Source organism: Schistocerca americana, chromosome 8 (assembly GCF_021461395.2).
Source record: "Schistocerca americana isolate TAMUIC-IGC-003095 chromosome 8, iqSchAmer2.1, whole genome shotgun sequence".
Lineage (NCBI taxonomy): Eukaryota > Metazoa > Arthropoda > Insecta > Orthoptera > Acrididae > Schistocerca > Schistocerca americana.
Window position 1 is genome coordinate 249,592,241 of NC_060126.1, and position 17,065 is coordinate 249,609,305.

The 17,065-nt window shown below is 45.1% G+C and overlaps 1 long non-coding RNA gene across 1 annotated transcript in view; it reads left to right on the top strand.

Moving 5' to 3' along the window:
- Nucleotides 1-6,009: 6,009 nt before the first annotated feature.
- The window catches only part of LOC124544820, a 29,482-nt gene continuing 18,426 nt past the window's right edge, over nt 6,010-17,065 (top strand). Inside the window, exon 1 of the long non-coding RNA XR_006967568.1 lies at nt 6,010-6,050. This is a non-coding gene — a long non-coding RNA (uncharacterized LOC124544820). The remainder of the gene's footprint in view (nt 6,051-17,065) is intronic.

Here is a 17,065-nt window from a genome sequence, read left to right on the forward strand (position 1 = left end):
TTTGTTTTTTATTTTTTTTATTTTTTTAAATGGGATGCTATAGTTTGATACTTATTTTGGGATAACGGCTATCGAGACGAATCCAATGATGTGTAACAATAAGGTCTTTGAAGGTCAACGAAGGTCACAAATGTTGGAACGTCTTTATAAACAATGTCTTTTACGAATCCCCATAAGAAAAAAAATCCAGAGGCGTCAAGTCTGGCGAACGAGCCGGCCACGACACATCTTCTCCCCGTCCAATCCAACAATTTGGGAATTGTCTCTGCAACTCATTTCTAGCCATCAGCGAAAAATGTGCCGGACACCCATCGTGTTGACACCATATTTTGTTCCTTGTTCCTAAAGGTATTTCTTACAATAACAGACCTAATGTTTCTTGCAGGAATATGATGTACTTCCTACCATTAAGACATCCTTCGGAAACAGGGACCTATAATTCTGTCCTCCAGAATCCCACAGCATACATTCACCGCCACAGATTTTGGTGTGCAACTTGCCGCAGCCAATATGGATTTTCAGTTGCCCAGTAATGCATATTATGCAAATTAACATTTCCATGGTTCGTGAATTTAGCCACGTCAGTAAATAAAATCAAATTAATAAATGTGTCATCCCTCTGAATCTGAAGTTGGGCCCATCGGCAGAATTCAATGTGACGCGTACAATCCGTACCAGTTAATTCTTGGTGGAGACTGATATGGTAAGGATGATATTTATGGCGATGCAGAACACGAACAACACTACCCTGCCTCATGCCAGATTCCCTTGCGATATGACGTTAACTAGCACAAGGATCTCGAACCAAAGTGGCAAGAGTACCAATTTCCTTTCCTCGGTAGTAACTTTCCTTTGCCGGATATGTTTCCGATGCGTTAAAGATCCAGTTATTCTCAATGTATCGTACACGTATTTAAATTTACAACGTGTAGCGTGAGTACGTTGAGGGTATCTTTCAGAGTGTAAGTCTCTAGCTCTCAGTAAATTTCGCTGGCATTCTCCGTAAATGAGAAGCATATCGACTTGTTTTTCGAAGGAATACATCATTCACATTCGCTTGATTTGACGATACTAGACTTAACGTTCCTATTAGTGTTGTATTGCGAAACCGTCGAATGGTGTTTACATGTCAATGGCACGTTAGATGGATACGCCGTATTCGGCGAATATTTACTATTTTGCACGAAATACGAGAGAGAATTGTCAGAGCATGTGATTCGATAAGTGCCGAAGTGATAAGGAATACCTCTCAATCCATGATAAGATGATTGCTGCACTGCATTGTTACCAATGGTAATCACTTCGAACACCTTCGGTAAATGGACGTTCATGACACCTTTTTGACCTTCGTTGACCTTCAAAGACCTTACTATTACGCATAATTGGATCCGTCTCGATAGCCACTATCAGAAAATAAGTAGCAAAATATAGCATCCCATTAAAAAAAAAAAGAAAAAAAAACGAAGTTTACCTCTGACGCGACCCCAGCTAGCAAGAAAAAACCAACGTCATATTATGGCCCCCGTTATCCCATGCAACATTTGTCCCACAAACTTTTCAGTTGCTATCATACTTCCAGAGTTATTCTATCTGATAATACTTAATGATTCGCCCTGTGTAAGTAATGACTAACCTTTTGTTTTTTTGGCCTCCAATGACAGTTTGATGATTTCATCTAACTTCTCAGACTCTGCAAATTTCGTAACATGTAATGATTTAATATGACTCCTCAATGCAGTGGTCGTGAGCTCTTTTCGAGAATACGCTTTGTCATAGATTTGCATTTGGCACTCAAATAATTAATCTCAACGAAATGGTTCCAAATAAGAATTATTTCTTATTTCATTACTGCACTCTTAACTAACGCTACATCAAAGACATGTTGATTAAAAACATCCTACAATATAGTAATATTGTATAGCAACACAAAGTAAACTGACGAGAGAGAAAACGCTATACTTTCGCGGCGATGAACAGAGGTCACTGCTTAATAATCCAATGAACGCTGCAATCGCTACGAGCACGTGTCGACTTGCTACACGCCTCTCAAAACGAACTCCGGTCTGCGCAGCAGGCGGTGCGTTGTGCCAATAAGCGTGCGCATCGACAATCTTGTCAATGTAAAACTTGAAATTTTCCCGGCGAATCAACTGTTCAGAAAGATTTCGGGTTTGCAGCCGGTCGTCGTAAACTTCATTGCACGATATTTCGGCTGGACAACTGCCAGCCATCTTCAGGTGAGCTGAACGAGAAATGACGAAGACGTTCTCCGCTCCGTGTTATATAGTGCGCTGATGGTACTGCCGCCCATGCGTTGCAGTCTGTGGAACTAGAGAAAGATGGTTGCCTTCCATTACTGGATGTTTTGGTTAAACGCAAGTGTGACAGCTCGGTGGGACATTCTGTTTATCGTAAGCCCACTCACACTGACTTGTACTTGCATTCTTCAAGTTGCCATCATCCATCCCAAACCATGAGTGTACTTAAAGAGAATTTGCAGAGAATTTGACTAAGAAACTTGCACATTTAAGAACGGTGTTCAGAGACAATGGATACTCGACCCGGCAAATTAACAAGTCCTTCTCAACTAGAGCCAGGAACCAGGATATGGATAAAGAGGAGAACGCGCCAGCCAAGTCCCTAGCTTTTCTTCCCTTCGTTGGAAATATCTCCTTCAAAATAGCGAGGATTCTTAATAATTTTCATGTGAAAGTGGTCTTTCGTCCACCTTCTAAGATTTCGGATTTGCTGGGATCGGTGAAGGATGATTTGTTTTTGCGGAAGGCTGGAATTTACAAAATACCCTGTCAATGTGGTATGGCCTATATAGGACAAACAACATGTACAGTGGAAGAGCGTTGTACGGAACATCAACGTTGCTCTCGCCTACTGCAACCCAGTAAGTCTGCAGTTGCGGAACATTGTATTTCCAACGGACAATCCATGGAGTACGACAAAACTTCGATTTTGGCCACAGCAGCAACTTTTTGGGACTCCATTATCAAAGAATCCGTTGAAATACGCATCGCCGGAAATCTGATGAACCGTGACAGTGGTAACCAATTGAATAACGCGTGGAACCCTGTCATCTACGAAATTTGCTCGAGACGAAGACGCCAGAAGACTTCGATAGCTGCGGCCAGCGACAATACCGACGGCAGCAGAGTCTTGCAGTTCCACCTCCTAGGGTGCTGTCGCTGGGCGGTGTGGTCCTCCGCGACTGCAACGCATGCGCGGCAGTACCATCAGCATACTATACAGGATGTTACAAAAAGGTACGGCCAAACTTTCAGGAAACATTCCTCACACACAAAGAAAGAAAATATGTTATGTGGACATGTGTCCGGAAACGCTTACTTTCCATGTGAGAGCTCATTTTATTACTTCTCTTCAAATCACATTGATCATGGAATGGAAACACACAGCAACAGAACGTACCAGCGTGACTTCAAACACTTTGTTACAGGAAATGTTCAAAATGTCCTCCGTTAGCGAAGATACATGCATCCACCCTCCGTCGCACGGAATCCCTGATGCGCTGATGCAGCCCTGGAGAGTGGCGTATTGTATCACAGCCGTCCACAATAGGAGCACGAAGAGTCTCTACATTTCGTAGATAAGAGCTTTCAAATGCCCCCATAAATGAAAGTCAAGGGGGTTGGGATCAGGAGAGCGTGGAGGCCATGGAATTGGTTCGCCTCTACCAATCCATCAGTCACCGAATCTGTTGTTGAGAAGCGTACGAACACTTCGACTGAAATGTGCAGGAGCTCCATCGTGCATGAACCACATGTTGTGTCCTACTTGTAAAAGCACATGTTCTAGCAACACAGGTAGAGTATCCCTTATGAAATCATGATAACGTGCTCCATTGAGCGTAGGTGGAAGAAACTAAAATGAGCTCTAACATGGAGATTAAGCGTTTCCGGACACATGTCCACATAACATCTTTTCTTTATTTGTGTGTGAGGAATGTTTCCTGAAAGTCTGGCCGTACCTTTTTGTAACACCCTGTATAAGACGGAGTGAAGAACGACTTCATCAGTCCTCGTTCGGCTCACCTGAAGATGGCTGGCATTTGTCCAGCCGAAATATCGTGCAATGGAGTTTACGACGACCTGCTGCAAGTCCGAAATCTTTTTGAACAATCTTGTCAATGCTGGAAGTTCCGGCAAACTCCCGATATAAAAATCGGACCGCATGCGGAAGCGGATGTGGAAAATGTAGGGAACCTCCGCAATTACTGAAGCGGAAGCAGAGGTCTGTCCCGTTATTGGTGGCCGACCAACCCCATGACGTCTGGGCGAGGTTTCACCGTAGTTTCACCACGTGTTGAAGACATTCACCACAGCATTTCTACACACCCAACAAGTCGTGCAGTTTCCGAAATGCTTGTGGCGAGCCTTCAGGCCATCACAATCTGCCCTCGGCCAAACTTAGATCGCGCGCCTTTCCCATTCTATACGTGGACAGCGCGGGCACCGATACTACACACACCGTACGTGTGTCTGACAAGCAGTCATTCGTCGTCAGGTGACGCTGCTATCGCCTGGCCGGGTTTATATCGATAGTAGGTCCGTGATCGTAATGTTGTGGCTGATGAGTGTACACTCATTGCAGTCCAGTTCGCTTTTTTAAGCCATTATTGTAATATTTTTTATATATTTTTCTGTATTCAAACAATTTATTATTATTATATTAAAACATTTTATTCATTTTAGTGTTTAATTATATAAATCAAAACATCCGCGACGCCCGGAAAGTGAGGATTACGGCAAGTTATATTGGGGGTGGGGGGGGGGGGGGGGGTTGAAGGAAGAGACGACCCAAGTACGAATTGGCTTAACTGAAAGAACGTTCTCTTGCTGGTGTTCTTCCTCCAATCAATTTAATCACGGAAGATTTGAGCAGAATCTTCACTGATTTTTCGTTAAGCTAAAGTAGGAATCCTTAGTTCCTTGGACAGGCCTCTACAGAACGTTCGTTAGTTAACACCACTATTAATTAGTATTACGCGCTTTTGGACTCGGGAAACTTCGCCCGAAAACCTCAAACCACACACACACACACACACACACACACACACGGGAAACTTCACCGAGCGAGGTGTAGCTGTGATTAAACGCTGGACTCACATTCCGAAAGACGACGAATCATATCCGCGTCTGGTAATCCTATTTTAGGTTTTCCGTAATTCCCCTAAATCGCTCCAGACAAATGCGGGGAGGGCTTCTTTGAAAAGGCACGATCGATTTCCTTCACCAGCCTTAAAACAACCCGGGCTTGTGCTCCGTCTCCAACGACCTCGATCTCAACGAGGCGATGTGAAACACTAATAATCTTTCCTTTTTACACGGGAACTTTAGCCTGGTGAGTTACCTCAAAAACTGATTCCGTATGACAGTATGAGAAGAAAGTAAGCAGAGTACCAGCTTTATTTTACGTATGTGTGACAAAATTTGCGTTGGAAAAAAAAAGGTTTACTTAGGTGCTATGGTCCTCTCAACTGAATTCTTTTGTCAAGTTTTAATTCCAAGAGCTTGAGAATGTCAACCTCTTCTATCTGCTTGTTACAGTATTTTAAACATATACTGGGAGAAAACCTCCAACACGTTCTGACCTGCAGTAGTGCTTAGATCATGCTGTACTTATTTCCATAAAAAGTGGGCAAGGTTGGGCAAGGCTAGACGTGGGACTCACCGGAAGTGAAGGAACTTGCAGATGGGAAAAAGTCGAAAAACAAAGGCGTCATTCTAATGGATACTACTACGTAAAAGAATGGAACGGAATTGGCAGGATAGCCCATGTGGACACTCGTACCCATCGCACAGATCCAGTCGAGTGAGGGTTCAGAGTTTCTCCAGTCTTCAGTGAGGCGGCGACTGCCGTGGTGGGCGTCGCCCGCGATAGCGGCCGCTGGTGACGGGTCGGGGTGGTGCGGTGGGCGGCTGCCGGCTGCCAGATAGGCGCGGCTAAGTGCGCAGGAGCGGCCAGTCCGCCCTCAGCAGCGGCGGCGAACCCACAGTGCGCCAGCAGCCGCGCCACACGAGGTAAGAGCCCGCCGCGCCCTCACGTGGCAGCTACCACTGCCATCGCGCTTGCACACAGCGTAGAAATACCGGACAAGGGATAGAGGTGGTTTGCTTCGCTTTGGGGAGTTCGGCTATGTTTCATTATTGTACTGGTATTAGACAATCTGTTCAGCCAACCCGGATAGCCGAGCGCATTAGCAGACCGCTCCGGGATTCCAGGAGGCGCACCGGCTTTGGGTCGAACCCACCCGGCAGTTGAACGACGAGAGCACTTGTGCAGGCCAGTCCGAATGTGGTTTTTAGGCGGTTTTCCACATCCGACTAGGTGAAATTTGCTGCTGGTACCCACTTCCTGCCACATTCAGTCTCAGGGAGTGAGAGGGGGGAGGGCGAGTGGGGAAGGGAACGGCATCCGGTCACGCTCTACCCCTAAAATCACCAAGTTCGTAATAAGATGCCGACTCTTCGAAGACACGAGACAGGACCAGGAAAAAGAAGACTAGGTAATCCATTCATGTGTTTCATTAGTGGCACTTAATTCACATGTATTTGTTCAAGTTCATCTTCAGCTTTACTTGTGGAAGTCTAGCTCAGCTGAAACACCGAGGTACATGAAATAATCCAATACCATATCGACAGTCAGTAGTGTTGCTATAACAATGAAATATGCCAGTTCTTGTGTGTACCTAATAAGAAGGCCAAATATACAGTAATCGAAGATTCATGCCTGCCCAACGATATCCAAGTGGTCCACGAAAACCTTCAAAGGATGGAACCAATCCCAGTTGGATTTATAAGCACACAATAACTGGTATGTTTTACCCCTATAGAAGCACTACTAATTTACGGTGTGGTCACGTTTTGTATCACTTGAGTACTTCGATATTTCGGTTGAGTTGGACTGCCAGAAGCACGTCCGTAGATGAAAATGGATAATTTAAAAATTGACCGTGTGGTGATGATTACGTTTGGTTTGTGGGGCGCTCAACTGAGCGGTGGTCAGCGCCCTTACAAAGTCCCAATGTTTACACAGTCAAATATAGTCACTGTCACGAATGATGAGGATGATGATGAAATGATGAGGACAACACAAACACACAGTCCCGGACAGAGAAAATCCCCATCCCCGCCAGGAATCGAACCCGGGAACCCGTCGGGCAGCAACGCTAGCCACTAGCCCACGAGCTCCGGACTAGAAAATGACCGAGTGAATGAAATACTATCAATATAGCAACCGAATGGATTATCCACTAACACTATACGATGTTGTTGTTGTTGTTTGTTGTCTTCAGTCCTGAGACTGGTTTGATGCAGCTCTCCATGCTACTCTATCCTGTGAAAGCTTCTTCATCTCCCAGTACTTACTGCAACCTACATCCTTCCGAATTTGCTTAGTGTATTCATCTCTTGGTCTCCCTATACGATTTTTACCCTCCACGCTGCCCTCCAACGCTAAATTTGTGATCTCTTGATGCCTCAAAACATGTCCTACCAACCGATCCCTTCTTCTTGTCAAGTTGTGCCACAAACTTCTCTTCTCCCCAATTCTATTCAATACCTCGTCATTAGTTATGTGATCTACCCATCTAATCTTTGGCATTCTTCTGTAGCATCACATTCGGAAAGCCTTTATTTTCTTCTTGTCCAAACTATTTATCGTCCATGTTTCACTTCCATACATGGCTACACTCGACACAAATACTTTCAGAAACGACTTCCTGACACTTAAATCTATAGTCGATGTTAACAATTTTCTCTTCTTCAGAAACGCTTTGCTTGCCATTGCCAGTCTACATTTTATATCCTCTCTACTTCGACCATCATCAGTTATTTTGCTCCCCAAATAGCAAAACTCCTTTACTACTTTAAGTGTCTCAATTCCTAATCTAATTCCTTCAGTATCACCCGACTTAATTAAATTACATTCCATTATCCTCGCTTTGCTTTTGTTGATGTTCAAGACACTGTCCATTCCGTTCAACTGCTCTTCCAAGTCCTTTGCTGTCTCTGACAGAATTACAATGTCATCGGCGAACCTCAACGTTTTTATTTCTTCTCCAAGGACTTTAATACCTACTCCGAATTTTTCTTTTGTTTCCTTCACTGCTTGCTCAATATACAGATTGAATAACATCGGGGACAGGCTACAGCCCTGTCTCACTCCCTTCCCAACCACTGCTTCCCTTTCATGCCCCTCAACTCTTATAACTGCCATCTGGTTTCTGTACAAATTGTAAATAGCCTTTCGCTCCCTGTATTTTACCCCTGCCACCTTTAGAATTTGAAAGAGAGTATTCCAGTCAACATTGTCAAAAACTTTCTCTAAGTCTACAAATGCTAGAAATGTAGGTTTGCCTTTCCTTAATCTATTTTCTAAGATAAGTCGTAGGGTCAGTATTGCCTCATGTGTTCCAACATTTCTGCGGAATCCAAAGTGATCCTCGCCGAGGTCGGCTTCTACCAGTTTTTCCATTCGTCTGTAAAGAATTCTTGTTAGTATTTTGCAGCTTTGACTCATTTAACTGATAGTTCGGTAATTTTCACATCTGTCAACACCTGCTTTCTTTGGGATTGGAATTATTATATTCTTCTTTAAGTCTTAGGGTAATTGCCTGTCTCATACAGCTTGCTCACCAGATGGTAGAGTTTTGTCTGGACCGGCTCTCCCAAGGTCGTCTGTAGTTCCAATGGAATGTTGTCTACTCCCGGCGCCTTGTTTCGACTCAGGTCTTTCAGTGCTCTGTCAAACTCTTTACGCTGTATCGTATCTCTCATTTCATCTTCATCTACATCCTCTTCCATTTCCATAATATTGTCCTCAAGTACATCGCCCTTGTATAGATCCTCTATATACTCGTTCCACCTTTCTGCTTTCCCTTCTTTGCTTAGAACTGGCTTTCCATCTGAGCTCTTGATATTCATACAAGTGGCTCTCTTTTCGCCAAAGGTCTCTTTAATTTTCCTGTAGGCAGTATCTATCTTACCCCTAGTGAGATAAGCCTCTACATCCTTACATTTGTCCTCTAGCCATGCCTGCTTAGCCATTTTGCACTTCCTGTCGATCTCATTTTTGAGACGTTTGTATTCCTTTTTGCCTGCTTCATTTACTGCGTTTTTATATTTTCTCCTTTCTTCTATTAAATTCAATATTTCTTCTGTTACCCAAGGATTTCTACTAGCCCTGGTCTTTTTACCTACTTGATCCTCTGCTGCCTTCACTACTTCATCCCTCAGAGCTACCCATTCTTCTTCTACTGTATTTCTTTTCCCCATTCCTGTCAATTCTTCCATTATGCTCTCCCTGAAACTCTGTACAACCTCTGGTTTATTCAGGTTATCCCGGTCCCATCTCCTTAAATTCCCACCTTTTTGCAGTTTCATCAGTTTTAATCTACAGTTCATAAGCAATAGATTGTGGTCAGAGTCCACATCTGCCCCTGGAAATGTCTTACAATTTAAAATCTGGTTACTAAATCTCTGTCTTACCATTATATAATCTATCTGATACCTTCTAGTATCTCCAGGATTCTTCCATGCATACAAACTTCTTTTATGATTCTTGAACCAAGTGTTAGCTATGATAAAGTTACGCTCTGTGCAAAATTCTACCAGGCGGCTTCCTCTTTCATTTCTTACCCCCATTCCATATTCACCTACTACGTTTCCAGCTCTTCCTTTACCTACTATGGAATTCCAGTCACCCATGACTATTAAATTTTCGTCTCCCTTCACTACCTGAATAATTTCTTTTATCTCATCATACATTTCATAAATTTCTTCATCATCTGCAGAGCTAGTTGGCATATAAACTTGTACTACTGTAGTAGGCATGGGCTTCGTGTCTATCTTGGCCGCATAATGCGTTCACTATGCTGTTGGTAGTAGCTTACCCGCACTCCTATTTTTTTATTCATTATTAAACCTACTCCTGCATTACCCCTATTTGCTTTTCTATTTATAACCCTGTATTCACCTGACCAAAAGTCTTGTTCCTCTTGCCACCGAACTTCACTAATTCCCACTATATCTGACTTCAACCTATCCATTTCCCTTTTTAAATTTTCTAACCTACCTGCCCGATTAAGGGATCTGACATTCCAGGCTCCGATCCGTAGAACGCCACTTTTCTTCCTCCTGATAACGACGTCCTCTTGAGTAGTCCCCGCCCAGAGATCCGAATGGGGGACTATTTTACCTCCGGAATATTTTACCCAGAGGACGCCATCATCATTTAACCATACAGTAAAGCTGCATGCCCTCGGGAAAAATTACGGCTGTAGTTTCCCCTTGCTTTCAGCCGTTCGCAGTACCAGCACAGCAAGGCCGTTTTGGTTAGTGTTGCAAGGCCAGATCAGTCAATCATCCAGACTGTTGCCCCTGCAACTACTGAAAAGGCTGCTACCCCTCGTCAGGAACCACGCGTTTGTCTGGTCTCTCAACAGATACCCCTCCGTTCTGGTTGCACCTACGGTACGGCCATCTGTATCACTGAGGCACGCAAGCCTCCCCACCAGCGGCAAGGTCCATGGTTCATTATACGATGGTAATCCCGAAAGTAAGGTCTCCTATTTTTTCATAAGGACATAGACCTGTTTATTTCTACAGTGGTTTACATCAGTTTAAAGCTTGAACATTTAGCTATTTTTCGACATAATCACCATTTCTGTCGACACATTTTTGTAGACGCTGTGGCAGTTTTTGTACGCCCATGACAAATCATCTCGCCACCATACTGTTCAGAAAGTTATGAATCTCTTCTTTCATCTCGTCCTCGTAGCTGAATCCCTGGGACAACAATTAACGCTGACAGGTACTGTGAGATTCTGAAAAAACTCAAACGGACAATTCAGAACCGGAGAAGAGGAGTGTTGGGCAAGGGTGTACACATTCTCCATGACAACGTTCGCTCACACATTGCTTCGCAAACCGTTGCTCTCCTGCAACAATCTCAGTGGAACATAATCACTCACCCACCCTATAGTCCGGACTTGGCTCCCGGTGACTGTCACCTGTTCCCTAGGTTAAAAGGATATTTGGCCGGAAAGCGATTCAGCTACGACGACGATGTGAAAGAAGAGGTTCATAACTTTCTGAACAGCATGGCGGCGAGCTGGTATGACATGGGCATACGAAAACTGCCACAGCGACTACAAAAATGCATCGACGGAAATGGTGATTATGTAGAAAAATAGCTAAATGTTCAAGCTTTAAACTGATGTAAACCACTGTAGAAATAAACTGGTCTATGTACTTATTAAAAAACAGGAGGCCTTACTTTTGGGCCGGCCGAAGTGGCCGCGCGGTTCTGGCGCTGCAGTCTGGAACCGCGAGACCGCTACGGTCGTAGGTTCGAATCCTGCCTCGGGCATGGATGTGTGTGATGTCCTTAGGTTAGTTAGGTTTAACTAGTTCTAAGTTCTAGGGGACTAATGACCTCAGCAGTTGAGTCCCATAGTGCTCAGAGCCATTTGAACCTTACTTTTGGGATTACCCTCGTATGAACCAATACATCACCTAGTATGCTGTAGGACCACTCGTGCTAGACAGAACGCCCTTCGTGTGAATAGTAACCCAGAGTAATGGTAAACAGAGAAGAGAACACTTTATGTGGCAGTTGTGGGATTCAGTTCGACGACTGGTTCACTTATACACAACTAAAGCAATCGACAATGCACAAAAGAATTAAAGGGTCACGATTTTGAAACATCGTCATTCTCCTCCATTGCAACACAGAAGTCTCAAATGTGTTTCAAAGTTGCCTAGAACCTTCTTCTGTAATGGCGCAAAAGCGACACGTGCGAATAAAGGCAAGAGCTGTGAAGTTCACGTGAGGTGTAAGGTGGGTTAATGAGGTCACATTGGCACCAAGTTTCAGCACAGTTCTGACCAACACCACTGCGGACGTGCCACACGATGAGACGGTCGTCACGCTGGCCCCTTAGCCACTGCTCACCGCTTCCCTTGACACCTCTGCGATGCAGCTCAGAATCGCGACGCCCAGCGTTAAATTCACGCGTTTTTCTTATGGGTGACCGAGGAAACAATTTGAGACACATCGCCGCTGAGATTCGACGCGAAAAGGCCTCAGGAGGTGGCATAAACGGCGTCAATTAAACCACCCCTTCCTTGGGGCATTCATTTACACACAGTCGTAAACGGCAGACTGTAGTATGATATGCAACACAACGACGTTCTTGGCCACATTTGATACTGACACTCCCCTTTACGATTTAACACTCCTCTGAGGATATAGTGAGGCTGCAACCATTATTCTGATATATAGAGAGGAACCACTTGTGACTAGTCAAAATCATTCTACGAAATTTGAATGTGATGCGAAGCAGCAAAGGGCATTTATGCTTTTTCCGTCCTCCTGTTTTGTACTCCCCTGTGTTGTGGCGATGGGGGTTGCGATACTCACATATGCATGAATACAACAGCGAAGTGTCCCTCTGAGACCCCACCAGTTCGTCAATACCATTGGTGTTATTCACACACCTTTGTTGAACAGTGTAAAATGTGTACGTACAACGACAACGCTTGACCTATTCTAAGGCACGTGCACGTGGGCAACCTGTTGGACACCGTACAGCTGAGTCACGCTACACTAATACTCCAGCACCTGCTTGTAGACATGCGGAATTTTAGGGCTATCGAATGGGTTAACAGGCCACAATTGCCTAGGAAGTGGCCAATGGTTGTCTCTGTACAGCTAAGTTTTTAAAGTGCTGAACAAGGTTTGCAGAGATGGAGCAGAGGGTGTTGCTTCACTGGTGTGGGGGGAGGGGGGGGGAGGGGGGGGAGGGGGGGACGTCCCACAGGAACCGTTTGCCGATTTATTCATGCACATATCAATGTTGCACCCTGGGATCACGTTACAGAACGGCGCGAAACAGGACTTCTGAAAAAGCGTAACACCCTCTGCAGCTTAGAATAACAGTCAAATTTCGTCGAATGTTCTGAACTGCTTCTGTACTTTATGCCAGAGCAAAAATTACACTTATCTCCAAAAGGGTGAGATCAAGTTCAATGGGGTAGCAGCCCCACTGCAGCCCCACGGTGTCTTTAGAGAAGAGTTGAATCATCCGGGAAGTGTCAGCAGTGTCAAATATTGTCAAAAACGTCGTTCTGTTGTACGTACTGAAGAGCGTCATTGTGTCGCACAAAATTTTGGAAATTTGTGGTAAGATCTTGTGGGACCAAACTGCTGAGGTCATCGGTCCCTAAGCTTACACACTACGTTATCTAACTTACTCTGACTTACGCAAAGGACAACACACACACCCATGCCCGAGGGAGGACTCGAACCTCCGACGGGTGGAGCCGCGCGAACTGTGACAAGATGGCTACAGCGCGAGGCTATCCCGCGCGGCATTCTGTCGCACATAGGACTGCATACTGCCTTTCTCGACTGTGAAATATTCGTAAATGAACGTCCTAAGGGAAGGGGTGGTTTAGCTGGCACCGTTTCTTCATATCGATTCTAAGTGGATATATGTCTGAAATGTTTTCCTCGCCCACCCATAAGAAAAATGAGTGATTTCAAATCTGGGCGTTACGGTTCTGACCAGAATCGCAGAGGCGTCAAGAAAAGGGTGAGTTGTGGGTGATGGGGGGGGGGGGGGGGAGGGGGAGAGGAGAAGATGGCGACCTTCCTATCGTGTGACACGTCAGCAGTGGTGTTGGGTTGAACTGTGGTAGGCTTTGGTGCCAGTGTAACATCACTAACCCACTGTGAACCTCACATCAACTCCTGAGCTCTAGCCTGTTTTTCGCATTCGTCGACATCTTGCTGCCTGAAGCGCCGTCCAAGCCGATGGTGACGTCGCTGCGTGCCGCGCTTTCGCACCATTACAGGGGAAAGTTGTAGGTACCTCTGAGCCAAATTTCAAACCTTCGCGCCACAATGAGGGAAAATGAGTAGGTTTGGAAAAAGTGGTGCTTTAATTCTTTTACGTAATGTACCGCCATTTGAAACTCATTACTGCAGTCAATCCTTTATCTCGCTCCACAGTTTTTAGCCCCCACACTTGCCTCCATTACCGAATCTTTCTTTTTGCCTCAGAATTTGTTCTGTTAACTGATTCCTTCTTTCAATTAAATTGTGTCATAAGCTTCTTTTGTCCTCGTCTCGGGTCAATACGCCTTCATTAGATATTCCATCTAAACTAATCTTCCATCATACTTTAAAAATTTCAATTTTTTTCATGTCCGTTTATTGTCCATGTCTCACTTCTGTAAAATGCTAAACTCCAGACAGATACCTTTACAAAAAGACATATTAAAACTTGAATCTATATTCGATGACTACAAATTTATCTTTTTCCGGAACGCTTTCCTTTTTGCTGCTAGTGTGCATTTTGTATCCTCACTACTTTAGCCACTATCGTTTATTTTGCTGTCCGAACACCAAAACTCGTCTACTACTTTTGGGGCTTCTTCTCGTAATGAACACGGTCCAGTAACATCAATGAGACCACCTCGTATGTTCGGCGTCAAGATGCAAAAAGCACGCGCGGAAAGCGAGTGGCAGCGCTGTTATACTTTGTAAAGCGCGTCGCGGGACGCGGAGACAGTGCAGTCTTTGTCGTAATGCAGAAACGGAGTGATTTATCTGACTCCCACAAGGGCATAGTCATTGGCTTTTGGCCAAGGGTGGAAGCATTTTCGAAACGGCTACTTAGGTGCCACCGTGTTTAACGTATAGTGCACGACAAAATGGCACTTTCCAAAACCGGCGCTGAAGCAACTGTGCTCCACCGTGGGCCATGGACGACAAGGGTGAACGACGGCTAAGGAGATATGCACGGACGAACAGACATGCAACTGTTGAGCAGCTGGCCGCCCAGGTGAACCAAGGGGTACCAACAGTGTCTCCTGCCTCCTCATCGACGATTCAGCGAGCGTTGCTGCATATTGGTCTCAGCACCAGCCGTCTGTTTCATGCACCCTGTTTATTGCAGTTCACCGACGACGAAGGCTGGGATTGCACAGCGACTGGACGTCCAGTGAGCGGCGACAGGTGGCGTTTTCGGATGAATCACGTTTTCTCCTCCAGCGAGCAGATGGCCGTTGGCGGTGCGAGGCGTGAAACGTCTGGAAGCAAACAATCTGCAACAATCGTCGGAAGTGTCAAGGCCGAAGAAGGGAGCGTTATGATCTGGAGAATGTTTTCGTGACTTTCCTTGGGTGAATTCGTTATTCGGAAGGCATAATGGGTCAACACAAGCATGCATCTATCCCTGGGGACTGCGTCCACCTTCATACGTAGTTTGTTTTTTCTCAGCACGATGGCATTTAAAAGCAGGACAATTCAACATGCCACACTGCTCGATCTGCACGTGCGTGGTTCGAAGAACACCAGGATGAGTTTTACTGCCTGACCACCAAACTCTCCGGATTTAAACCCAGTCGAGAATCTGTGGGACCACCTCGATCGAACTGTTCGCGTCATGGATCTTCAACAGAGAAATCTTGTGCAGCTGCCCACGACACTGGAGTCGGCATGGCTGCACATCTCTGTCGGTACCTTCCAGAATCTCACTGACTCTCTTCCTGCATTACACGAAATGTATTCGAAGTTTCAAATATGGGCAACCATCAGCTGTGTAATGGAATGACGACAGTGAAAATTTGTGCGGGACCGGCGCTCGAACCCGGATTTCCCTCTTGTCAAGAAGCTATCCGAGCACGCTCCTCAGCCAGAACAAAACTTCCATATGTCGTCAAACATGTGTCCACAACCTTCCCTCCTAGATTCATTATGTAGCCGGCCGGTGTGGCCGTGCGGTTCTAGGCGCTTCAGTCTGGAATCGCGTGACCGCTACAGTCGCAGGTTCGAATCCTGCCTCGGACATGGGTGTGTCTGATGTCCTTAGGTTAGTTAGGTTTAAGTAATTCTAAGTTCTAGGGGACTGATGACCACAGATGTTAAGTCCCATACTGCACAGAGCCATTTTCATTATGTATATTCCCGTACACAGAAAAAAATTTAATTGAATGTGTCTTGTTCGGAGTCGGTGAATAAATACGATGTTGCAGCACCTATCCGAAGGAACAAAAAATGGTTCAAATGGCTCTGAGCACTATGGGACTTAACATCTGAGGTCATCAGTCCCGTAGAACTTAGAACTACTTAAACCTAACTAACCGAAAGACAGCACACACATCCATGCCCCAGGCAGGATTCGAACCTGCGACCGTAGCGGTCGCGCGGTTCCAGACTGAAGCGCCTAGAACCGCTCGGCCACACCGGCCGGCTCGAAGGAACATTGCACCATAATTCTGAACAATTCAGGCACTGCAAAATCGTACTCTTCCTGCACGTCTCGCAGCCGTGCGCACTGCAAAAGTGGTTATTCAGGCTTTTGACAGGTGGTCACATGAATGTGACTAGACGATGTAATTCCCTCAGCATCGCCTGATTTTTCGAGTACACTTCGTTGCCCTTGTTTACCCTCTTCTCAAATACTACATATTGTAAACAACTGATCTTCCAAGTCATTTGCCCTCTCTGACGGAATTGCAATGTCGTTTGCAATTCTTTCAGACTTTATTCCTTCCTGCTGAACTTCAATTCCCTAGGAATTTCTCCTCCGTTTCCTTTACTGCTTGCCCGGTGCACAGTTTGAGATACATGTCGGATACACTACAACCCGGTCTCACACCCTTCTCATTTACTGCTTGCCTTTCATGTTCTTCGATTCTGATGATGACTGGTTTCCCCTTGCTCTCAATACAAGCATAGCAAGGCCACACCGTGTAATGTTACAAAAACATATCAGTCAGTCATACATAATGTTCCCATTTTAGCCGGTGAAATGGCTATGCCGTTTTTCAGGAAGTTGTCAGGCCACTAATGATTTGTTCCCCTGTCTGTATTGCTGAGGCATGCAGCCAACCTAACACGGCCAGGTCATGGCCATGGGGAGAGAGAAAACTAATTAGTGTAAATAACTGTTAAAATTTCCCTACAAAATGGATCTACATTATATTCAGTATTGTTGAACCCACCTGGTTTTGTTCGTCCACAA